General features: G+C 44.4%; 1 long non-coding RNA gene across 11 annotated transcripts; it reads right to left on the bottom strand.

The window, feature by feature from the left end:
• Positions 1-2,288: 2,288 nt before the first annotated feature.
• LOC128904197 (uncharacterized) lies at positions 2,289-25,670 on the bottom strand. 11 transcript variants are annotated; one of them, XR_008464433.1, is made up of 7 exons: positions 25,459-25,670; positions 24,208-24,545; positions 19,610-19,747; positions 17,501-17,537; positions 16,829-17,308; positions 9,734-9,893; positions 2,289-5,552 (listed from the first exon to the last, which is right to left on the bottom strand). It is a non-coding gene; the product is annotated as an uncharacterized LOC128904197 (long non-coding RNA). The 11 variants fall into 11 exon arrangements; XR_008464438.1 differs by lacking the exon at positions 24,208-24,545 and adding an exon at positions 21,208-21,260 and having other exon boundaries at positions 19,610-19,743; XR_008464432.1 differs by lacking the exon at positions 25,459-25,670 and having other exon boundaries at positions 16,829-16,880; positions 17,020-17,308; positions 24,208-24,996.

The raw sequence follows: 25,670 nt of genomic DNA, 5'->3' as shown, positions 1-25,670 counted from the left end.
CCAAAAGGAAATACCAACTAGACACACACTGCCTGATCCTTACCCCCAACAGTATTTGAACCCCTCACTCTGATCAGTATTCCCAGCCAAGATATTTCTGCTGGAGTTATGTATATATAACCCAGGTTAGCCTTTTCCCATGAAAAAACAGGGTGGAGAAAGGACTTTTTTCAATCCTGTTCAGCAAATAGACAAGTGTCCTTTCCTCTAACATATTTAGTTTTGAGTCTCTCTCTTATTGACACACCAATTAACACACAGAATAAAATCTTTATTGGAATGAAGGTTCAAAAGTGGTTTGCACAGGCTCACCGTTCATACTGCAAGCCAAAGGCAGAGGCAGACTCATCTCCCTTCACTCATCTCCATCTCTCCCTTCCTCCCTCACCTGGGACTGCGACTGAGGGACAATTTATCCCATGATCCCGCGTTGGTTCTCACCAAAAATTCAGTAAGCACGAGGATTTTCAATGAAGCCAATGAAGCAGAACAGAGATCTTAAAACAGAGAAATGCCCCAACTGCTCATGGGTGCAAGAGGGTACTTGGTAAGTCTGTTCCTGCCCTTTCCCGGTTCTCTTTTCACATGAGAACTGATGTGACAGACGTGTTGTAGGAAGACCCAGAGGCTGGAGTGACTTTGTTTGCAGGAACGTCTGTTCTGAGAATCCCCCAGGGCTTGGATAGGAGTGGGAGCCTGATTAGCTCAGCAGGCTCCCTGTGCTTGTACCTAATCCCAAAGTAGCTCCAGGCAATCCCAGGACGTAATGTTATGGGCAGGTACTGACAAACCTGGACCTATTCCATCCACCGGGGTGCTGGGATGGAAAGGATGGGAGCATGGTTTGGATGGCAGCTGTCTCAGAGATGCTGGATCACTGCATTAACCCAGAGTTGAATCCAAAGTCTGCTCCAAAAACACTTGTCTTCGCCTTGCACTAACACAGGTTTGCGGCTTCCAAGTCCATAGGGGCAGGACACTTGACAGATTGACAAACTCAGGTCTCCAACAGTTTGATATCTTTGCTGTCTTCTGTCTTACACTGTAGGTGCCCAGAAACTGAGACAAGGTTTGGGGCAATGCCTAAGCTGTGAAGGGAGCCCCTGAGAATTACCTGCTGAACAAGAGCCGTGCAGCGCAAGCGGCATTTTTACAGGGGTGTATGTAGGGAAGGGGCATTTTAAGGCAAGTCCAAGAGGGCAGCTGTTTTCATCCTGTTACTGCTCAACTGTGGGACTGCTGAGCATTTTCTATAACATTATCTGAGCAGAGGCCAGGATCCACCAAGATTAATATAGCTTGTTTCTTGACTTTTCTGAACCATGGCTTAATGAAATAAATTGGAATAGATTGGACAGAGCTGGCTAAGTGCCCAGCGCAAGCCCATCGTCACTGGGGGAAGAGCAGCGGGCATCAGTACGAGAGGCTACAGGCTTTTGCTGCCAAGGGTTTTATTGTGTCGCTCCCGGTTTACGGGGGTCAGGCTTGGTGGGTGTCTGACTCGGCAGCTCCATCTCTTGGCAAACACCCGGTAACGAACATACTGCACCGGCTCTTCATGCAGAGACGCGTGATAAATACTTCTCAGTGCAAAATACGCCTCATTTCCTTAGCGATAACGGAGGGACACAACTCTCACCTAAAACAGAAGACGGAATTCTCTCGTGTACTTCCTTCGGTGTTTGTTATGTTATCGACTGTTGCCCTGGAAACAGAGTCCCCAAGTCAGAAACCGGCAATTCAGAGAGAAGCAGCTGGGTTTTTTTTCAAATGTTTTAAAAATATATAATTACATTTTTTAACCTGTTACTATTTTTCAGTCATGAGAATTGCTTAAGCAATTCCTGGATAAGCATTTTTATTAATAAAAAAAAAGGTTGGAATGTTCTTTTCTGATCAGCCAATTTGCCCCTGTGGTGGCTGATACAATCGTGAAATACACAGCTACACCATTATCCTTGTTTGTAGGTCAGTATCTCTAATGAGAAAGAAAAGCCCTGAAATTATCAATCAATTATGATTATTTGCTGCACTGTGGCCTTCTGCAGCCTGTATGACTGATGAGCTGATCAACGTCTGCGCTTCCGAGTGAACCTTAGTGATTTATCCTAGTTGATGAAGTGGTTTTGCTCTAAGTACAGACTAGTCAAGCCAAAGATTTTGAGACTTACTAGTAAATCATGGTAATTCCTTGATATGACCTGTATTTAAAGTATTTTAAAAATGGACAATATTAAAAAGTACAAGATAACTCAAGTTATCTTGTAAGAAGTACAGATAAACTCAGGCTCTGGGAATGGAGAGGAATAAAATGCGGATATAAAACAGTCTTGGGCAGTCAAGTGACAAAAGATTTTTTGCTGAGAAAATTTGAAAATGAATAAAGAAACAGGAGAGTGAAAATCGTGGAAGGCAAAAAACTTTTAAGTAAACCAGGAGAGGAGTTCGGATGAGATACCAGCAAAGCAAGATGCCATCACAGATGAATGCAGCATTTTCAAACAGAAGATGGTGCCTTCTGAGAGGAAGAATACGAACTACATCTTCTGGCTTCTAAACTTAACTGTCAAGAATCAGAAAAACACTCAGGTGTCACTGTAGGCATATTGTTGGAGATGTCTCACAGTGATAAAAAAAAGGAATAGTTAGGAAGGAAAAACAATGGAACACAGAAGCAATACTGAAAATACTTTTTATTACCCCAAGTTAGCGCATTGTGATCGGCTCCGGACACCTTGAGAAGGACAAAGCAGAAATGAAATGAGTTCAGAAATGACAATGAAAATAATTAGAGGCATGAAAAGCTTCTAGATGAATAGTAAAATAAAACCTGCTCACTTCAGAGAAGGGAAAAGATAAAGGTGTTCAAAATAATGAATGGCACCAAAGAAAGTGAGTCCTGTTCATCATTTCCCATCATACACAAGCAGGAGGGCATCTGCTGAAAATAAAAGGCAAAGGGTGAAAAGCAACCCTTTCTCACAGCATACGACTGCCTGGTGCACTTTCTTGCCACCGGAGGCAACCGAGGCCAGGAGTTTCACGAATTAAAAGGGAATGGAAAGGTGCATGGGAAAAAAGAGAATGCGTTAAGTGCTAAAAATAAAGTTGTGATTTGATTTTAATGGAGCTTATCTTCCAGTGTAGGCTGCAGGACATAAAGCAGTCTTTGAGGGTGGGCGAGACCAAACTTTTTCCCCTCAGAGGACATTCTTTTTAACTGCCTTGCTCCAGCGTTTCTCAGACCTTTCACCTCTGGACCTGGCACTTCCCACTGTCCCAGAGAGGATGCGGGAGCAGATGCAGGAGTGGCTGGTTATGGAGTAGCAGGTCCCGGTCTACCGCATCAGCGAATGGGAAAAAGCTGGGAGAAGCTAAATGTGGCCACGGGGAGACAAAAAGAGACTGAGTTTGCAAGAGCGCAAAAATTAAAACCAGCCCCACAGTTCGGCCCAGTTCCTAAGCAGCCAAACTTTCAGGCAGTGATGCTCCCACTTGGAAATTAGCAGGGGAAAACAGAGAGAAGTTCCAAGCAGAGTGCTTTTCAGGAAAGATTATTAAACTGACACCAGCCGTTGAGGGAAAATTTCACTGCCTGTGCAAAGCAGAAGAGCTGTGAGTAACCCAGGAAGCAGCGAGGGTGGCAGGAGATGGCAGTTGCTTGAGTGTAAGTGGAGATGGTGTCTCTGCTCCTAGACAGGAACAAAGATACCCTGCATTTCCCTACCTGGTCTCACTTTCACCCCTGTACGATGACACATGGTAACTCATACTCACTCAATTTATTGCTTTTATTGACAGTTTTCCTGTGTTGTTGCTGTCATTGAAACACACTGTAAGAACAGATACATTCATTTCATTTTTTTCTTAGCGGCTTGGCTAAATCTGAATCTTTGGGGGCTTTCTTTGAAGGCATGGAATAGAAAAACAGGATCCGTTTTGGCATATGCGCCATATCCCACTTCTTTCAGCGTACTCTGAGTTAAAACTTTCAGTAAGGCCCATTGTTGCTCTCAGGGATTGCATGAACAAGCAGGGATGCTTTACCACTTTTGGAGATGCCAAGCAGGAATCCCACTGCCTACTGAGGGACTCGAGGATGGCCAAATGCCTAAACTAGGAATAAAGGTTTGTGGCCGAAAAGAGATGGTATAGAACATACATAGGCTTTCAGTATTTCAGAAATGCTCCACCTCGTTCCTTGTTTCAGCATGTTTTTAGAGACGTTCTCTCTCTTCCAAAGTAGCATACATTCTGAAGTCTGCTATGACTTGAATTTAAAATATAACAGATATTCTTGTGCGTGTAGGGATGGAAGTTTCTAGCCAGTCATTTTTCCCCTCACAGCATTGCTTCTGCCCCACGGTTCTTACTTTTGTGCTATTTTAACTCTGCTTCTCTCACCTGATCTTCTAATGTGTCCTCATCCCCAGCTAGTGTGGTTAATTACGCAGTCACTCTGTTCACAGAATTAAGCGTGACACAGGTTTTTATGCAACTGATTTTTTCTTGGGTAGCATTTTCCAAAAGCCTAGGTGAAAAGATTCACTTTATGCCTCTATCTATACATTATGTGTGTTTCCTTTTGCTTAGTAACTTGAAATTCCATTGCATATAAAAACATTCATTGTCAACCAATTTTTCTTTCCCTTAAAGATGGGTAAATCATTACCCACTACGAGTTCTTCTATAAAGGGCAAGCTACTGTTTTGAGAGCCATGCACTCTCTCTGAGATTTTTCCCATTTCTGCATAAAAGTTCATCCTCTGAGCACAGCCAAAGGGGAGAGCCGGGCAGACAAACAGGGAAGAGTTTCACACACCTCTCTCCGGTCCCTCAACGCATACTGACAGAAACAAATATGGCTGAGAACACCTTCAACCTGATCTGCTCTTTGACTTTTGGTTTTTTGTATAGAGAGGCTGCTCCAGTACACAAATAATTATGAGAAAGTTGATGAGGTTTTGCAACAGGCAATTTAAACGTTGAACCAGAGCTTAGAATGGTTGGCATTTACAAACATACAGAGATATTTTGCTGTCCAGAACAGGGAATATTAACCAGCTGAAATACTTATTCACAGACCTTTCACAATCCAGTTCTGTGTCTGCATAAGACTCTTCAATCCGATCAGAAATAGGTACAAGGATTTCAGTGAAAAAAACCTGTAAAGTCAAAAGTCTTTAAGCAGCTTGGAGCATGTAAAACTTCTTGAAAAGATGAAGAAGAAAGTCAATGGAACAAAAAGGACAAGCTTGTCTATGTGATCATCTCCAGCTCAAGCTTCTCTGCTGATGCCAGTGGGATACAGTGTAAATTTAAAACAAAAAAAAAAAAGAAACGAGTCTGATATCTTCAGCCTCCGCAACGGCATCAGCTGGAATTACACAGATGCTCTCATATCAGTTGGTTCTGCATCCCTGCTCCCCATAACCAGATGATGTGCTCTCCTGGGTTTTTTGAAGTTCAGCTGAGAAGGGCAGCTTGAGTTAAAAACTTAATCCAGGGAAGACCAAAGCGACTGTGGCAGAGTGTGAGCACGTGTGTGCACCCTGAAAGAAAAGGCAGAGGTAAGATCCTTTCCATGACTGCTCATCCTTAGCCTTGCCCCGCAGGCACCCCACCCAAAAACTTGGAGTTGGCCTTGGATATACAGGTAGCACAGGGAGGGGACGACACTTTTTTCCAACACTTGCCTTTACAAGTAACAACTCCTCCAGCTGGACAGCTTTGCATCTGACTAAATAAATGCAGCTCCGCAGTTAGAGGACTGTGGAACTCGGGAACTAAGACTTCAGCGAAACCCATCGCATTTGAAGGAAATTAATTTGCTTTGCCAAGCCAACTTGACTTGATTTTTCTGAAATAGAAAAATTGACCAGCTAAGCCAGAATGTAAATTTATGAAGGGATTTGGAGAAACTAAAAAGTACTTTTAAAAAACGGAAGGAAAATAAGAAGAGGGAAAATTATAATGTACCAATTAAAGTGCAATGTGAGTAGTCTGCAGGATTCTTTTGGTTTTTCCAGGAGAGTCTTCAAAAATACTGAAATTTAGCGTCAGCACCTCAGACTGGCAGCAAGAATGACAACAATAATAATAAAACACCATATTTCAAATAGGCAAGCAAAAAGCCAGGTCTTTTAATTTTTATTCACTGTATTAATAGCTCATATCCATTAAAATTCATAGCAATTTCAATGGGAACATAATTTCATTGCATTTTTTAAAATCAACAACCTATAGAGTCCTGTGACAGTGCTTTAGGCTCATGAAAAAGCCTGACAGAAGTCAGAAATGGGCTTGCATTTTGTCAATGTTAGCTGCCATCACTTCCACTTCTGAATCAAAACTAGTACGTCTGCACACATGCACCCATGGATATACATCCTGACATATTTTCATAATGATTTCCTTCCACCTCAAAAAAAAAAAAAAAAAAAAAAAAAAAGGTGGGTGGTTTTGTGTTGTTTTACCAAGGCAGAATATTAGTAAACGCCCAATTGGTTCACCCCTCAGTCTCGGTAAGGCAGATGAAGAACCAGAGGAAGAAAGAGAAGTGCTTTAAAGTGATAGTTTGTAAGAGAATCATGTGCAGCCTGTTCACAGATCCTGAAACAGGCTTTTGGGATCTCAAGGTTATGCACATATTTTGACAACAAATAATTCAGCTCTGAAAAAGAAAGCCCGCACCCTTTAAAGATTAAAGAAAATCTTATGGCTCTGTTCCTACAAAACTGTTTGAAATGGTTAAAAAAAAAAAATTTAAAATAGATAAAAATAAAGAGAAAGGCTCGAGCTTCCCAGCGTGACTGCAGCCAGCCCAGCCACAGGGACAGACCTGGAAGGACATACAGCCGGCTCAAAACTGGAAGGGAAACAAAGTGCGCCTGGCATCCTTCTCTCTGGAGCTTTCAGCTGTCCCCTTGGCCCCTCGCCGGCTCCTTGCACCTCGCTGCGCTCTTCGGACCCACCACAACAAGCCAGCCCCCAGCAAAAGTTCAAAGCCTCATCACCTTCCTGCACCGGGCAGAAACTGCAGCCCCGGAGCTTTGAGGGAACGGCGTCAGCCGGGGCAGATGGAGGGAAGGGGGGAAAAGCTGCTGCGTCAGTGTGTAACGCTTGGCACCCCAATGCAGGGAGTGAGACAGCAAAGTCGGCAGCAGTCAAGCCTAATCCTGGCCAGCGAGGGGGAGAGCAGCAAAGAGAAAGCTGAGGGGGGAAACAGCAGGGATTCCCCCCCCAGCAACTGTGGTATTTGAAAGCACAAAGATACACACTATTTTTTCGACTGTACGGACACTTAGCAGGAGTTGAGGATTATTCGTGCGGAGGAGTTCAGAAGAGGCTGTAAGCGCTTTGGGAGGATCCTAAACTGAGTGTAAACTGAGTAAATCTCTGGTCAGCTGTGAGAGGGAAGCTGCAGTGATTTATTTTAGCTGAAAGGGGGTTTTTATAAGCTTATAGGCTTCCTGGGACCTTTGCTTACCGCAATGACCATCATTGTGGCAGTGTTCAAGGCGCCTGCTGTCTTCACCTCCTGCTTCTCTCCGTGGAGGGTATGACACAGGCACTTCTATTTCCAATGCTCATAATTATTTTGCCTGGGAAACTGAGCGTGAGGGGACTTAAATCCTCTTTTGGGAGGCTCTCAGACCAAAATACATAAAATAATAGCAAAATACACCAGCTGAAGCTATCAGAAAGGCCTCCACCATTTCTACTTGTGCTTTCTGAGGGTCCGAGGCACTACGGTCTCAAATGTGCATGCCCATCTGGTGGGACAGCCCAGCCCCACAAGCCAGGACCCAGCTGGTGACTATCAGCAAACAAGGGAAAAAGAAATTACAGGCTCAAAGAGAGGAATCCAGAGTGGAGGCCCCAAAACACCCACGTACTGTCTATTATACTGCAAAGAGGTCCAGCAGTCACCACCAGCAGGAACCCTGCCCAGATGTGTTAAGCAGATCCCTACTGATATGGATTGCATCGCTCTCTGGATGCAGCTAAATCACACCAGTGATTTCTGCTGTCCTTGAAACTTTAAAATACACAGTAAAAGCTTTTTCTTTTTTTTTTTTTAACCATTGTTAAAAATCAGATTGCCCCATATGTTTTATATTTTCAGTTCATTTGCTGGGATGGAGAATACCTTTGGGCAAAGTCTTTGTTTCTTCAAACTTAACTCAGCTGTACTACCCATACAGATGAACAGCTTTCAGAAATAAGGTGCAGATAAGCCCAGCAGTAAGTACAGACTATAGTTTCTTTGCTGTGTAGATGGTTTCTTTCCTCGTCATGGCGCAGCCTTTTCGGTTTCAGTGTGCTTTGTCCTCAGTTTATGCACCAGTTCCCTGTTTCTTCAGCCCTCCTCAACCTCAAAATTAGGGTTAGGCAGCAGCTAAGCTGGAAGACTGCTCTGACCACTCCTGCTTGCACACATGGCTTCAAATCACCTCCTGTCAGAGGGCAGCTTCCCTCCTGGGGCAGCTCATGCAAAGGGATTTTGTGAAAGACCAAAGCATCCTTTCCTCCTCCCCACAAAATCCCAGCTGAATCACACCACCGTGCACCAAAAAAAAGAGAGCAGGGTTGAAGTGGCACCCTCCTCACGCCACCTTTCTACCTGAGACAGGAGGCAGAGCCCCCTGTGCAGCAGGCACCGGGTTGGGGAGAGTGAAGGAGGCAGGTGCCGGTGGCCGGGTCACGCAGGCATGCCAAGGGCTTTGGCCACGTCCAGCTGCCACCCTCCGCATTAACTCTTGCTCTCTTGGCGGGGATGGGAAAAGCAAACCCTGTAAAGGAGCTGGCAATAAGGGGGGTGCCTAAAGGGCCACCTTGGAAGAACGGGGTGGTCTCTCACCTCGGTCCCCTGCCTGCCACCCATGCTCCCTCCCCGCTATCCCTCTGCCTTCCGCATCCTCCCCAGGCCTGCCAAAGGATCCCATTTTACACGTCTTGCTCACCCTTGAGCAGCCCTACCCAATGTCCACAGCCCCTCTAGCCTCAGAAAGGTCTTCTCAAAGTGACCATCACATGCCAGATGTGCTCCCTTTTGTCCCAACCGGCACTTCTACAGCTCTGGGATGCTTCAGACTGAGCATCAGCCGAAATTGAAGAGCAACACACCATCCAAGCACCGTGTAAGAAGACACCTGATTTGGATGTGGAATGGATGGGGATCAGCATAGTCTGCAGGGTTTGGGGGAGGCAGGGAGCGGATGAGGACCAGCAGCTGGAAAGGGAAAAGGCAAGGAAGACCAGGAGGGCAAAATGGGGAACACAGAGGTTTGGAGGCTGGCAAGACCATGAGGAAAACAACATGCAGGGGGAGCAAAAAGGGAAAACTGGAACTGGCTGAGTAGTGAGAGCATGAAAGAGCAAAGCAGGGAGGGGCGCTGAGCAAGGCAGCAGGAAGAGCACTCTATAAATAAAACATGGTACAAGAAGCACAGGAATCTGGGGAGAACCAGGAATGCAGAGAAAGGCAAGTACGGGGCACCAGGAGAGAGTGAGAGGTGCAAAGCAGCATGCAAAGACAACGTAGAAAGATTAAAGTAAAAGCTTCTATGTTTGGGAGCTGAGAGGCATTGAGACTCTCCTTTTTTGTTTCTTTTCTGTCCAGAAATGCCTATAAAAGTTTCTGACAAAGCATCCCAGCTCTCCCAAAAGCCTCAGCCACCCCACAGAGGGCAGCTGGCAGCTGCTCTCTGCCACCTTCTTCATTGTGTACCTGGCACCAGTTCTGCAGGGAAACTTGCATTTTTGTCCTGGCTGTTGGTATGTCTGCAGGTATCAAAAACATGATGAATCCATGTGTTTTCTTTGCTTTTTAGAAACCCAGGCTCCCAATCTTGATTCCATTTGCCGTGGCATGTACCATAATGTAACCCCTGTACAGAAAACACGCATTAGGAGACAACTCGCCAAGGACACTGCTCTGCTGACCAAGTTTACTTCTTTTCAAGAGAACAGATTTCAAATGAAATATTTAGAGCAAACGCAAAAAACCCAAATGTGTTCCTCTTAAATTCAAGCACGTGGAAGAGAAATATTTTCATTTTATTTTTCTGGAGGAAAAAACAAAAGCATCACACTTGCAGAGTGACACAATCATACTACCCAGAGGGGTTTCCAGGTAAAAGCAAAACCCACAAATAGACAATTTAAATTTCTTGAAATTACATTTTCCTCAATAAATGAATAAACTCACTTCATTTTTTACCTCAAACTTTCTATTGTTAATCTGTAAAGCACAGTAATGCTACCCATTCATCTCTTCAAGGTGTTACGAAAATAAAGCCCTGTGAAGCACTCAGATGCTATAGTGATTATCATCACAGGAAAAGGCCAATGAGGAAACAAAGGACATTGCCTCCAGAACAGGGTTTAAATCATGCATGAACTGTACGTTAACCTTAAGATCCACATAAAATGATGAGGAGGGAAAAAACATACTGAGGCAAAAATCCCGCAAGAACAAATATGTTGTGTGCTGATATAATTAAAGGCTCCATGGCTCACACAGGCACCTTCTTTCTGACATTCCCTAGGAGATTTTTAGGCAACTCGGCAACCAGAGGAATGTTTTTATTAGTTAATAGGTTTTGTGTCAAACTCTATTTGATTTGCCTTGTATGTGTAACTTAGTCTCTCACCTGGATACCTGAGAATATTATGAATTTTTGAGTTCTTTTTCCATTGGACTAGGTACCTCATAAATATATTTAAATCATACCATATACATATGTACAAATAGTTAGGATAAAATCCTTTAATTTCTGTTCTAACCTATGTCCACAATCTATGGGTTTTTTGCTCTGGAAGTCTTTCTTTTTTTCAGCTTTTCGTTCCACTCTGTCTTCAATAAAAAAGAAATGCTTCCTAATCACAAGACGTGACGGAGCTTGCTACATTTTGAAAGAGCAGTATGCTTGGGCGCTTAAGAGCATTTGGCTTTGTGCTTTGCATCTAACCAACAATGCATCCAGGTGAGCTGCTATTGGACGGGGACTTAATCCCTGTCATGTTTAATCACTACATTAAAAGATTTAAAGACTAATGTTAAAGGCAATTCAATTTGGGCACCATAGACTTAAATGACGGAGTTGGGAAAAGCCACTTGAGTTATCCAGGCAAAACCTGTTTTAAATCTTTGAGAACAAAAGCCAGAAGAGCTGAAACGGAAACTCCTTCTCTGTGACGCCCCCCCAACGGCTCAGACATCCACCCCGATGCCCTCAGCCTTCCTGCAAGTTTCACATAGGAGGTGTTGCTTGCACCATTTACTTAAACAGCTGCAATAAATGGTTAGCTCTGTCCCTCTTCTATTCTGCTTGACACCAATAAGAAAGTTATTAGGTCGGTGCTGAATGCACTGAAAAATCCCATCCCTGCTCGGTGCGTAACTCTCTGCAGCGAGGATGACTCATCTGCTCCCCAGTGCAGAAGACATGAGGGGGCCATTTTACATTCCCTCAAGAATTTGACCACCAAGTATAAAATCTCCTGCTTTAATCCCACATTGTTTCAGAATGTGACCGCTAGCAGCAGTAGCCAGGGCTGTTCCTGCCCGTCCAGTCAGCTAAGGAGTTAGAAGCCTTTCTTGGATGCGTGGACTTTGCTACAGTTCCCCAAGTGCTGTTACTCTGTGCTTAAGACGGATCTCAGGCAGCTGAGAAATAAAAGGGGGTGGAAGGTGTAGCTGCATATCCAGGTTTGTTCCCTGAGGCCACACTACTCCCATGTTGCATAAACTGCACTGGCTTCCAAGTTGTTAGAATCATAGACTCATAAAACCGTTTTGGTTGGAAGAGACTTTCAGATTATCAAATCCAACCGTTAATCTAGCACTGTCAAGTTACCACTAAACCATGTCCTTCAGCACTACATCTACACATCTTTTAAATACCTCCAAATGTGGTGCCTCAACAATTTCCCTGGGCAGCCTGTTCCAATGCTTGACAACCCTTTCAGTCAAGAAATTCTTCCTAATATCCATCCTAAACCTCCCTGGCGCAACTTGAGGCCATTTCCTCTTGTCCTATCGCCTATTACTTGGGAGAAGAGACCAACCCCCACCTGGCTACAGCCTCCTTTCAGGTAGTTGTAGAGAGTGATAAGGTCTCCCCTCAGCCTCCTTTTCTCCAGGCTAAACAACCACAGTTCCCTCAGCTGCTCCTCATAAGACTTGCTCTCCAGATCCCTCACCAGCTTTGCTGCCCTTCTCTGGACACAGTCCCGCACCTCAATGTCTTTCTTGTAGTGAGGGGCTCAGAACTGAACACAGTATTTGAGGTGCAGCCTCACCAGCGCCAAGTACAGGGGGATGACCACTTCCCTTGTCCTGCTGGCCACACTATTTCTGATACAGGCCAGGATGCTGTTGGCCTTCTTGGCCACCTGGGCACACTGCTGGCTCATATTCAGCCAGCTGTCAACCAATACCCCCCAGGCCCTTTTCTGTCAGGCAGCTCTCCAGCCACTCTTCCCCAAGCCTATAACCCTGCTGGGGTTGTTGTGACCCAAGTGCAGGACGCGGCACTTGGCCTTGTTGAACCTCATACCACTGGCCTTGGCCCATCGATCCAGCCTGTCCAGGTCCCTCTGTAGAGCCTTCCTACCCTCAAGCAGATCAACACTCCCACCCAACTTGGTGTTGTCTGCAAACTTACTGAGAGTGCACTCGATCCCATGCTTCAGATCATTGATAAAAATATTAAACAGAACTGGCCCCAGTACTGAGCCCTGGGGAACACCACTTGTGACTGGCTGCCAACTGGATTTAACTCCATTCACCCCAACTCTTTGGGCCCGGCTACCCAGCCAGTTTTTTATCCAGCGAAGCATACACCCACCCAAGCCATGAGCCACCAGTTTCTCCAGGAGAATGCTGTGGGAAATGGTGTCAAAGACTTTACTAAAGTTTAGGTAGACAACATGCTCAGCTTTTCCCTCATCCACTAAGTGGGTCACCTTGTCATAGAAGGAAATCAGGTTTGTCAAGCAGGACCTGCCTTTCATAAATCAGTGCTGACTAGGCCCCTGGTTGTCCTGTACATGCCGTGCAACGGCACTCGAGATGATCTGCTCCATAGCCTTCCCCAGAACCAAGTCAGACTGACAGGCCTGTAATTCCCCAGATCCTCCTTCTGGTCCTTCTTGTGGATGGTGTCACATTTGCTAGCCTCCAGTCAACTGGGACCTTCCCAGTTAGCTAGGACTCCTGATAAGTGCTTGGTGAGCACTTCCACCAGTCTCCCCACAGACTTGTGTGCGCCTAAGTGGTGTAGTCGTTCACTAACTATTTCCTCTCGGATGATGGGGGCTTCATTCTGTTCCCCATCCCTGTTGATCATCCCAGAGAACAACTGGTCTTACTATTAAAGACTGAGGCAAAGAAGGCATTAAGTGCCTCAGTCTTTCCTCATCTTTGGTCACTAGGTCTCACCCCACAGTTCTCCAGTCCAAATCTAGTACCTTGCTTTGATTTGTCAAGTTGCTTATGACTCTAGGCCTCTGAAAAAACACCTCTCCACGTTTTCAGCCACGCAATTCATCAGTCAGAGAACTCTGATGCTACACACGAACTATGGGGCAAATGCAATGCCTTTTGCCGTGTGTCCCAAAGTCTCAGTCCCTCAATGTCCACATGAGGGGACTGATGGAGGCCACCATGATTCTTCCTTGAGTTTCTTACAGGTTTTCTTCCAGTAAAAACCAGGGTAGGCAGTGGGGGGGAGGAGTGATGCATGCCAGTTGTCTCTCTAATGTGCTGTCAGGGTACAGGCACCACAGCTCAGAGGCATCCTCATGGTTGCCCAGACAGATGCCTCATGTCTCAGAGGACATAATGTTCAAAGTCCCTTTCCCCAGCAAAGACCAAGTTTAATCAACTTCAGAGGATGCTTTGAGGATAATTAGTTGTTTAACCAGACCATTTCCAGCGTGTTACTGAGAAAACCAGAGAGCTTTTAGTCCTTTAGTTCGTACTTGCTTACTTGTCACGCTAGTTAACTTCGCTGCTCAGTTTGTCTCTGTGTTAAGTGTATCTGGAGGTCGTATATAGATGCATCAAATAAAAGAACAAAGTAATTAAATTAATTGGCATATTTATTTTAACCATATTCCTACAATATAGGTGGAACCTGAAATTCCAGCTGAGATGGACACCAGAGATGTCTTCCATTGAGTAGGGAGAAAATACAATAGTAGAAGACCATCATAAGAAACTCTACTAAAGACACAAGATCTTTTTAATTGTATTCATGAATTCATATATGAAAAATCAGGTTTCAAAACTCAAATCACGAGACAGCTGAAAGAGAATTTGGGTCTATAGCAAGGTTTCCCCACATTACAATCCCTCTTCTTGCAAAGAACGGTACAATGGTCTGAACCTGCAAAACCTGCCTCATATGACCTTCCTTGTCAACAAAGAGGGGCTGTCCAAAGCCTCTCACATTAGTTTCCCAAGGGGGTAAGACATCAGTATTGTGATAGCAGTGCATATGGTATCTTTATAATTGCTTTATCTACAGATAAAAATTTAGTTTTTCACAGACAACTCTAAAGTAATCATCACTCTTTCCAGCTACCAGAACCTGGCACAAACTTCCAGGGAGCAACTCTGTCTCAGTAATCAGCTTCTGCCAGCACCCGTGGAGCAAAGACATCCCTCCCTGATGCTTTCCCTGCAGCCCTTTTATCTATGCTGCCTTGACTAAAAACATTTTCACAGACACAAAGCTAACAATATCACACATCTTTTCAAACATCAATTCTTCCTCATATGGTTAAAAAAAAAAAAAGAAATGGTAAAACAGCAGACTACAGAGTGATAACTGCTGATGTAGAACCTACATCATATAAGGATCTTATCAGTTAAGGTCATTCCTTATGAATGCTCATTTAGATTTGCAATGCCTCTATATAAACAATTAGTAATTTATTCCATTTATACCCATTTTATGTTAACAATATGTGGAGTCATTCAAACCATGCAACATCCAATTAAAAATAAGCCACTGTTGTTTTCCTATTAATTGCTTATCAGGATAATAAAAATTGCCTTTGTCATAAGTATATGATACCTCAATACAAGTAGGTTTCAATACTCCAAAACAATCTTTTCAAATGCTAGCCTTTATCATACGTTTCCCTCGTCTTTTCATGCATCAACATGCATGTGCGCGCGCGCACACACACACACACAGAGATAAATACAAACAAAGAAGCTAAGAAAACCAAAAAACTTTCTGGCCCAACCACTGCTAGCAACAGACACTTAAAAATGAAACAAATCATGATCTCCGTACACAAGAGAATTATCTGCTCGAGTAGGTCAGAGAAGGCTTGCCCTAGGATGTTGTTTAATGTAAATGTAACGTAAAAGACTTTGCAGTTCAAATATTCCATCATTCACATGACTTCCCTATAGTCTGTGGCTTAAACAGCGTGGAAAATGGGCTTCTCTTGTGATAAGTTGTTTGTGTTTGGTTGTTTGTTTTTTTTAATTTAAGAGAGTGGAAACTGAAAGATGAGCACAAAGGAGTCACCAATGGGTGTCACTCTGTGAGGTGGCCTCTCCAGTTCTCCCTCACTATAAACATGTGTCTGTGGAAGGAAGATAAAGGTTGCATGCCCTCTGTGTCTGTGATGGGACCGCATGAGAAGTGTTTTCTTTTCTAAGGAAAGTTCAACATGAAGTATAGAGCTGTTGTTCCTTGTGTATTCCTTACCCAAATATTTGCATATTGCCACAGTAAGACTGACGATCAGAACTTCACTTGGTATTAAACTTCAGAGCTCATATCTAGTCATGAGTGTTTTGACGCTAATTTTGATATTATTTTCAACTATTTTCAGTTCATGATTTTACGGATTTGGCATTACTTTATTCGGAGGGGGGGCGGGTAGAGAAGATTTAGGCGTGATAACCAGTGTTTCATCTAATTATGTCTTAATTAGTAATTAAGCATATGACAGACTTATGACACACTGTATGAAAGTACTAATTCTAGTATTACGAGCATTATAGCATTAGAAATCACTCTACAACTCTAATTCCAGTTCATAAACGATGACAAGCACTTAATATACTATATAAATCTTCACTGAGGATCCTACATGCTTATAACTAAGCTTTTGAGAAGCCTGGAGTCTTGGCAGAGAAATCAAACCACAATATTCACTCTCAGGGCAAAGATTTTCTTGAGCAAATCTTGCTTCCAGGTTCAGTAGGAGTGTTCTTATGGATAATCAAAAAAAAAGTAGAGGGGGTGCCTTGCTACATTTAGGAGCTCATCTGTTTTAATTGAACAGTGGAGAGCATAATGGTGTCTGTAAGCATGGAATCAACCAAAATTATAAGATGAAAACGGAAGGATGTTCCTTCTGGAATGTAACATGCCAGTCTTAGAAACATCAACACGGATACTTTAATGAAAGATAAACCCCCATGCTACACAATGCAATTTACCGCATTTCCCCTCATTCTGAAGGACAGATCCTTCAGCAATTTCCAGCTGTTCACTCGAAGCTGAAGAGGGTAATTTGTTCCCTGAAGGAAAAATTACCATTCCAACATGGAAGTTTGCACTGGTGATCGAGTCTCAAAGATGCAATTATTATGACTTCAGCTCCAATAGCACACCAACTTAAAATTTACTGTACGTTTTTACCTCCTTTATGGTCATTACAGATAAGAAGTCCTAAATAACTGACAAGAATCCAGTTTTGCTCATACAGAAAGAAAAAGAAACCAAAAACCAGCAGACTACGCCATGATATCCACTGCTACAGAATCTACACCATATAGGGGTCTTACCCTTGAAGTTACGCCTTGTGAGTGCTCATCCAGCTTTACAATGCCTTTATGCCTGTAATGACATCAATTTTGATCAATTTAGAAGCGTGCAATGGCATTAATTTTCAATATCCTCTTTAGAACAGTGAGGATACCAGGTAAGGTACTTCTTAAATCAGATGTCACTTGTGAAAAAGCATATAGGCGCTCACCCACTGCTTCCTTTCACAGAAGCGGTGTCAGTTCAACCTTTCAAGGTTACAGAATAATCCCTGGGCACAGAATCACATCTACCCTGTGATTTTTTTTTTTTAATATTTCGTTCTGTAATTGCAAGGCTGTCAGGGAACTTGTAGGCTTACAAAGGAAAACCTGACAAGAAGTCACAATTAACGTTTATTGTATCTGTTTGAATCTGATTCTCATGTGCACGAAGAGCACTATATTTCTTCTTCAATGTCTCTAAACACTGTGAAGTCGCTGGTTTTCATTTTTAAGTGCCTGCAATAAAGGTCACTGTAGGTTAGTAAAGAAAATAGTTCAAAGGAGCTTGTCCAATCTTTAGCAACACAATAATTTGCTCACAAGCTGGGCCTTTTCCATATAAGTAAAGTACAATCAGCATTTCACATTTCCCACAGATTAAACACCAGCCTAGAAAATCAGCACCAAAAGCAATAAACTGTTTCATACCTGAGCAGACTTTCTGAGAGACCAGAGAATGAAGATCCTGTTTTAAAAGATACTTATTTTTAGTTCAAATAAGTTCTGCATCTAGATAGCTCCAGTCATCACATTTGAAAGAGAAAAGCAATGGGAACAAGGAGCTCTGAAGCATCTTGGTAAAACTCCAAGGTCTATTTCCACCCTAGGGGCCAAACCTTTCACTACTTATTCAGGCAAAACTCCCACGTATTTCAACTGGGTTTTCCTCTGTCACGTAGGATTTCACTTTCTCAGTGAAAATACCTGTATTTCTTCGGCATGACAGACAGAAAATATTATTTTCTAATATTCCAGAATGTAAAATTAAGAAAGCAAAACTGTGAAAGCAAAATCACGAATGCAAAGAAGATCCCTTACCATAGATCTGTGCTTGGGCAGTGGTGGATTGACATGTATGGGATAGATGTTGAATGCTTTTCCAGACAAAACACTTACTGAATGCATTTGCTGGGTACATAATGGCTTGGATGACCCGTTCTGTTACACGGGTATTACCAGTCCAGAGTGTATTTCAGCTCTGGGGTCAAGAGGTGTGACCTGGCCACATGCCAATGTCACATGGGGCTGAGACGGAGATTATATAGTAGTTTCCATAGAAAGGCAATGCAGGCACACGGGTCAGATGCAGCCTGCAACATGCTCCAGCAGGACACCAAGCATAAAAATACATCTTTCAGCAGGTATCTGTATGGCATCTCTCAATCCTACGCTTCCGGGGCGAGCTTAGCACTGGGGATAGTGGTTGTCTCAGGAGACAAACAAGTTATAGCAATTTTAACCTCTGGGTTCAAACACAATTCATTCCCACTTTGGTAATAAATTAACATTTTCATCCCCTTCTCCCCAACTATGCTCCTTAATGGTCAATGCCTTCCACGTCCTTGTCCTTCTGCCCCCTTCTCTGACGCTCCTTGGAAGTAAGGCGGGGAGCAAGACCCAAAACACAGGAATTAAATGTCCACCTAATACTAAAACCAGGCAATTCACTGGGACAAGACATTGTGAGGCAGCTTAAACTCTCCTTCTCATCCCCCGTGCCCTCTTACTTCTGCGTTTTCCTGCAAGGGGCAGCCAGCCAAGCATCTGGTGTTTATATACTGATAAAAAAATGTTGTGACTTGTATATTCTACCTTTTGGGTAAGAACAGGTCCCAGGGTCCCACTAGCTCCAGGAGGTCGAACCTGGTATAGCTGTCTCTGTGGCAGGAAGAGCTACAGTAAAATAAGTATTGCTGCTGAGGAAAGGAGGGGAACCGGACTTCTCTTCTAACATCTTCTAGCACCTGGGACAAGAGAGGTTGGAGCTGTGGCTAATGCTTTTCCTTCTCAAGCTAAATAAGGTTTCATCTTCAAGCAGACACCCCTCGGGAGTGCCCTCTTTTTCAAATTAAAACCTCCCCAGACAACAGTATTACTAATGCAGCTGTATAAAAATACTGGGTGTGGAAAGCTGCATATTGTATGCTAATTACTTGAGACTTCAACTTTTCAATTATGTCATGATGACCTTTTAAAAATCATTTATCAACTGGAAAAAATATGGATAGCTGGTTGGACCTGATTTCACCAAGGTGCCGCTGCAGTGCTAATAACCAAACCATACTTTGTATTCAAGGAACGAGCTGTTTAAATAGGAAAGTAATTATGACATTACAATGCCAAAGGAAAAAAAAAAAAAAAGTACATTGAATTTGTCACCCTGTAGTATAACCCAAGGGTAAAGTCAGTTTCTGGCATGAAACAAGTTTCTCTTGGAAAAATAGTGTGTCTCATCTCAAAAGCAATATTACCAATTGGGCATTGTGCGGTCCCTTGTTTTATAAAAACATATGCTGTGTTTGCGCTGGGATTGCTTGTCAGATATTTTTTTTTAGCCATGTCAGGTTGATAACTGCAGATGCCTGCACCCTTCCAAGCATTATTAAGCATGTCACATTAATTGCACAAAGTCATTTTGCTCTGCTCAGCAAGTCAGACTGCTATATATATCTTGGAAAAATAATGTAGGCATGTGGTCAGAAAAACAGCTGTCAGTCAGGCTTCTCTTTTACAACCGAAACAACAGTTAACCCAAACCTGCATAGCGATGTGAAGCAAGGCGGTTTCAGCTGCGCTGCGTGCTGCAGAACATACTAAGATGTCCCCATGAAATCTTCGAGTAAAGAAAAGCACTGCTCCCAAGCATCTTTCACATCTACTGGTCTCAACTTCTTCCTGAAACCAGACACCACGTCAGGCACCAGGGCCAAGCTGTGAATGTAAAAAAGTGCGCGATACAGCGCAGCAGAGAGAAAAAAGGCAGAAAAAAAACCGGTTGAAAATCTCTGCAGTGCTGGCATCCTCACGGCACAGAACCAGAAAGAATGTAGAATGGTCAAAAAAAAAAAAAAAAAAAAAAAAAAAAAAGAGCATTTCCAGCTCATTTGCAGAGATGACCAAAGGAAATACCGTGGAGACCTGCAGCGAAGCGCACACCCCTCATCCCATGAGGAAGAACAGAAATGTCTATATTCTGCTCCTTCGAGAAGACTGGAGGAGGTAAGTGCAAGGCTGGCAGAAAGGTGGTACACTAGAGTTGGAGACGGAGGGGTGCGCACAAGCTGCTTCTCCTTTCACCCTATTTCTTTCCAGAGGCCACTGTGCCGGGCAAAGCATTCAGGGAAAAAAAGACTCTCTCACGACAAGCTTATTTCAGCAAAATGCAGTGGGAAATCTCCGTCAGCTCGCAGGGAGGAACCGAAACACCCTCACTCGATCAAGATTAGTCTTTGAGACAGAAGTGGAAACTGCTCCAAGGTAACATGAACCTCCACATCACACCTTAACCAAGAGACCGGTTCGCCTGTTCGTGTGGGGAAAGGGGAGAACAAGTATGCTTCTCAGGACTCAGAAGCATGCACGGCCCTTCAGAAATGACCACGGAAAAGTTCAATCCTTCAGGTTAAAATGAAGAACTATACGTAAGTAGTTCAGGTCCCAGAATGAAATATTGAAAACCCCTCTCAATAGTATGTTCACTGATCACTCATCACCTTTTCGTTCTCCAGTGGGAATTTAAGTTAACTGGAGGCATACCAGACAAAAGTGGATATCAAGTTTAGTCAAGGAATGAAACAAACTTTTCTGAATATTGCTTGCATTTAGCTTCTGTAATTTTCAAACTAATGTTTCTATCTTGGGAATAAAAAGAGCAGTAATTTGGTAGAGTTTGGTAGAGTTTAAGTATGCTCCTTGCTATTGCTACACATCAAAGCTAAGACTGGTTTCAGACATTAAAAATCAACACTGGGAAAAAAACCACACAAACATACGGGAGGTATAAAAACATATGGGAGGTAGGGGGAATCATATCTGGGCCATCCCCAGAGGCCTTTGAAAAGCAAAGTGCCTGTTTCCCTATTTCCACTTGCTTCACTCGTGTCCGACCCCACTAAGAGTTTTACCACAGCTCTTAGTACAAGGAAGGTCACATTTACCATAAGTGGCAAAGGGCAGAGTGGGCTGGAAGAAGGGGCTGGACAGGTTTTAAGGTTTTGGGGGCACATAACTAACCACTTTAATTTAACTCCTCGCCATCATGACAGGACTCAGAGGAGAAAAGGTTAGAAACAACACCCACTTCAGTTGTGACCTGCCTTCTCCTACATCCAGGGCTTGAGCTCAAAGCACCTCACTTGCCTGCTTTCCTGGCCACGCAGCCTCCACCACACAGTCTTGGATTCACTGCCTGCTTAAAATAAGGATTACACTGTATTAAGCCAACTGACTTGCAGTCCCCTACGGACAGCCTTACGAGCTCAAGTCCCTGATGTCTGCATTGAAAACAACGAGATCTGAGTCAAGAGTGTCATCCTCGCCGCCAAATTTCTGCCAGGGAAAAAGAGAGGAACAGAAGAGAGGACAGACCACCACAGTCTATCATCACCACCCAGCCACTACAGGGATTTTTTATCTCCCTGTTGCCCAGATTAAGCTCTAACTCACAACTTCAGTATTTCATTATATTGCTGATGATCTTTTCCCCTTCTTTATCTTTTTTATCTGCAAAGGGAGGCACAAAAGCTTGAGCTATCAGCAAGCTGTAGCATTTGGCTTGGCGCCCAAAGGCTCCTAACACTTCAGTGTACTCCCTCTGTCTAAAGAGGATTAACTAAGGTAGATTGCTCACAAAAAGATGCCTATCATCTAAGGGGTTACACTTACAGAGCTTCACAACCTAATTTTCACTCACATAATTATTTGAAATCAACAGCAAAAAAAAAGGTACTATCAGGTCATTTGTACTGGGGTTTTCACATGAAATGAGAACAGGCAATGTTGTGTGTGTGTTTACAAAGACATCTCCAGAGGAAACTATTTTCTACAAAGCTCTGAAGTGAGACATCAACATCTACTGAAATTAATACGCAGCAGTCTTGGCTCATGCTGGCATTTGTCCAGCGTCACAAGTAAAGGGTGAATGAGGCTGGGGATTCTATTTTTAATGTCCTTTTCCTCCTGCTGGAAACCGCTGCCCGTTCCACACAACTTGTGTATGAGGCCAGTTGTATTCATCCCCTTTCAGCAGTTAAAAAAAGACACTTGTTTCCAAATGTTCAGGCGCTAAGATTAGATTTTCTGCAGGGCTTCTACTTAGCGACCAAGTTATTAGCTAGAATTGTTGACTTTTACTTTTCCACCGAGCATTCCTTCAGTCACGCAAGTGAAGCATCTCACTGGAGCCTGCCCTGTGGAGGGGATCGCTGCGAAACACAGTGCCACCACTTGTTCTCCTCAGCTGCAGTCCACACCCAGGCCCTCGAGCTGCCGCAGGGATTAGCGAGGAAGCAGGGAGGGAGCGGCGGCTTTTCCACTGGGAATTGCAATCCGATTTCTCCAAATTCAGAGTCTGCCCAGCTGGGCAGATCCAGTTGCCTTCCAGCAGCTGGCTGTGCCAATGTAAAGTAGCTGAAAGCACTCAAGGCAGCAAAAGCATTTCTGTAGCCTAATATCCGAGCACTTCAGAATATGTAACATACATAAACGAGGCAGGAACGTACAATTATCCCCTTTGTAGCAGAAATAACTTGGGCACACCGATGGCCACAGTTAATCTACTGCTAGTAGAGCTACTTCAGAGTAAAAAGTTGCAAGCACATGATATAAAAATTAAGTGTGATGTAATACTTCCCCCCAAAATAGCAATTTATCCCCAGCAGAATCAAAGTGAAATCCATCAGGCAGCTTGGTCACCCGTGCAACACTGCTATAGAGCGATTTGTCCTGGGTATATTCCTTAACATACCATTCTTCGCACATCCATAGCCAATGTGATTTGTCTCACACCTCCTCAAAGCAGAAGGAAGGCTAGATCTTCTCATACCTGTGTCCTACTCCGAGAAGTCTCCTTCCCGTACCTCTGCATCCAGCCAGTGCAACACACAAACCCCAGCATCCACACCAGCTGGATCCATCCTGCACATTTCCTCCGTCTGCTGTCATCTGCCTCTTCCTCACAATTGCATCGGTTTCTTCAGAGGAAAACCCTTGACATGTCTAAGCAATATCATCATCCCTGGAGGTATCTACAAGATGGGTAGACGTGGTGCTTAGGGACATGGTTTACCAATGGTTTTGGCGGCGTTAGGTTAATGGTTGGACTTGATGATCTTAAAGGTCCCTTCCAACCTAGACAATTCTATGATTCTATGATTACCTCAGAGCAGTGATGGGCCACGAGCTGCCCAGTAATAACCAGGGACAAGATCATAGGATTGCAATCAATAGTTCCATAGACAAAAATGCACTTGATGCTCTGCAAGGATCAAAAAACCCAACTCCAAACCAAGTGTCAGCTACTATTTGGAAAGAAAAAGGGGTAAAGACCGTCACCGTATAAATCCACGGTGTCCCTATCTTGGATAGTTTGAGCAGTGCTGGTCCTTCCTGCTATAAGGATGCAAGATGACCAAACGTCCTGATAAAAGGTATGGAGACAGCTTCCATGCAAGGATGAAGTGGGATATCTTCCAGAAAGGGCTTTAGAAACATCATCTAAGCATGCAAGGATAAAATTGTGACGGCTAAAGCTAGGCCAGAGTTGAAACTGGTCAGGGATGTGAAAGACAGTAAGAGCCATCTGTAGGTACATCAGCAGCAAAAGGACTAAGGAAACTGTGGCGTTGCTGCTTAATGGTGCAGAGCACCTAGTGGCACAGGACACAGAAAAGACTATGCCAGTGCTGTCGCTACTGGACAGGTGGGCTCTTGGTGCTCCCAGATCCCTATGGGTAGCAGCAAAGCTTGGGGGAGAAAGGTGCTGCTCACAGAAGAGGATGAAGTTTGGGACTATTTCGAGAAACTGGACATATGTAAGCTCATGGGATCAGATGGGAAGCAACTAAGCAGACTGAAAGCTGGCCAATGTCATTGTGAGGCCACCTTCTGTCATCTCTGAATGACTGTGGTATTCGTGGGAGGTCTCCAGGGGCTGGAGGCAAGGAGGATCTGAGCAACTTATGGCCTACCAGCTTCACCTAAAACTCTGTGAGGTTTTTGCCAGACTCAGAGCAGGAAGGTGACTGGGAACAGCCAGCATGGATTTATCAAAACCAAACACGCCTGACCAGCCTGAGCAACTCTGTGATGAGAAGCCTGGCTCTGTAGGCAGGGGAAGAGCAGAAGACATTGCTTACTTGGACTTCAGCCTGTGACATGCTTCCCCATAGCATCCTTATAGTCAAGCAGGAATAGGGACTGGACACGCAGGCTCTGCAAGAGAGCAAGGGAAAAGCAGCGAGAGGGTGCATCTTCCAGACCCAGTTTTCTCATTACTTCTGAAGTGACAGGAAAGCTCATGGCACAATAAACCTTGTCCTGGGTCCGAAATTTTAATACATCCGAGCTGGCGGGTTTCGCTGCTGCATGGGAGGGAGCCTCCAGGCGCAGATGTCAGTGTTCCCTTCGGCGACTATTTTTAGATGAAGAGCGATGTCCATCTGAGCGCCACCACGCACCCAGCTCTCAGACCACACTGCAGTCAGGAGAGCCCTTTGTTTAGCCTTAATATTTCCACGACACACCTGCCCACCATGTTCCTCATGAGTCCCCGGCCTCTCCGCGCTGATTTATGACGATGTGGTTTGAGCCCACTGGTCTCACCAGCCATTATTACCCTGTAGGTCTTCCAAAATTGTGCTAAAAGCTGTAACGTATCCATCTCTTCTTAAAAAGATCTTAAAACACTCATTTCCTGGCCCGGAACAAATACTTGGCTTCAGTATCACGCTTTTGAGGATTTACGTTTATGGTTTTAACAGCTTATCCTAACATTTAAGAACTCATGCTTCTCGATTATACTTTAAAAAAAAAATATATATACTCTCTGCCAGGGTAGAATCACCTCTATTTAATTCCCTCTGTTGAGGGATGTTGTGGTTTGGGATAATGTAAAAAAGACTCAGATCTGCTTTCCTTTTTTCTCTACTTAGTCCTCTCCCCCCCCCCCCCCCCCATGGTCGCAGCTCCACATTTTTAATACCTAAAACGAGCCAACATCCCAGAAAGTCGATTTTTCCCTCGCGTTGCCCAATTCGGAAATTATTTGGTCCGCCTGCTTCTGACGCCGCCACGCAAATTTTACTGCTGTTTTTAAAACTCCCTCAAAACTCCCTCAAAACTCCCCTTCCCCCCCCCCCCCAAAAAAAAAAATATTTACGTTTAAATACACGTACGCGCCTCGCGTACGTCTCCATACACGTGTTCACGTGTCTGTGCCCCCCTACACACACGCACACACATGTGCCCGTACGCGTGTGCATACACACCCCTACCCGCTCCCGCCGACCCCGCCCGGGGGGCTCACCTCCCCCTATCCCCCCCCCCTCACCCCGCGCACGCGCGACTCGGAGCTCCGCCCCCCAGCCCCCCCGCCCCCGCCGCGTCACCTCCCGGCGGAGCGCCGCGCCATAGGGAAGGGAGCTCCCCTCGGCCCCGCTGCCCTCTTCCAAGATGGCGGCGCCCGCCTCACGCCTGCGGGCACGTAGGCGCCGCCTCTCCGCCCTTCCGCCGGGCGCCGCGGGTGAAAGAGGCAGGAAGGAATCGGCCCCGGGAACTCTATGGTTTCGCGCGGTGGGTAGCGCGGCGCTGCCGCCTCATC

This window comes from Rissa tridactyla, chromosome 1 (genome assembly GCF_028500815.1).
Source record: "Rissa tridactyla isolate bRisTri1 chromosome 1, bRisTri1.patW.cur.20221130, whole genome shotgun sequence".
NCBI classification, from domain to species: domain Eukaryota; kingdom Metazoa; phylum Chordata; class Aves; order Charadriiformes; family Laridae; genus Rissa; species Rissa tridactyla.
The sequence above is the reverse complement of the archived record's forward strand: the minus strand, read 5'-3'. Positions and strand labels throughout refer to the sequence as shown.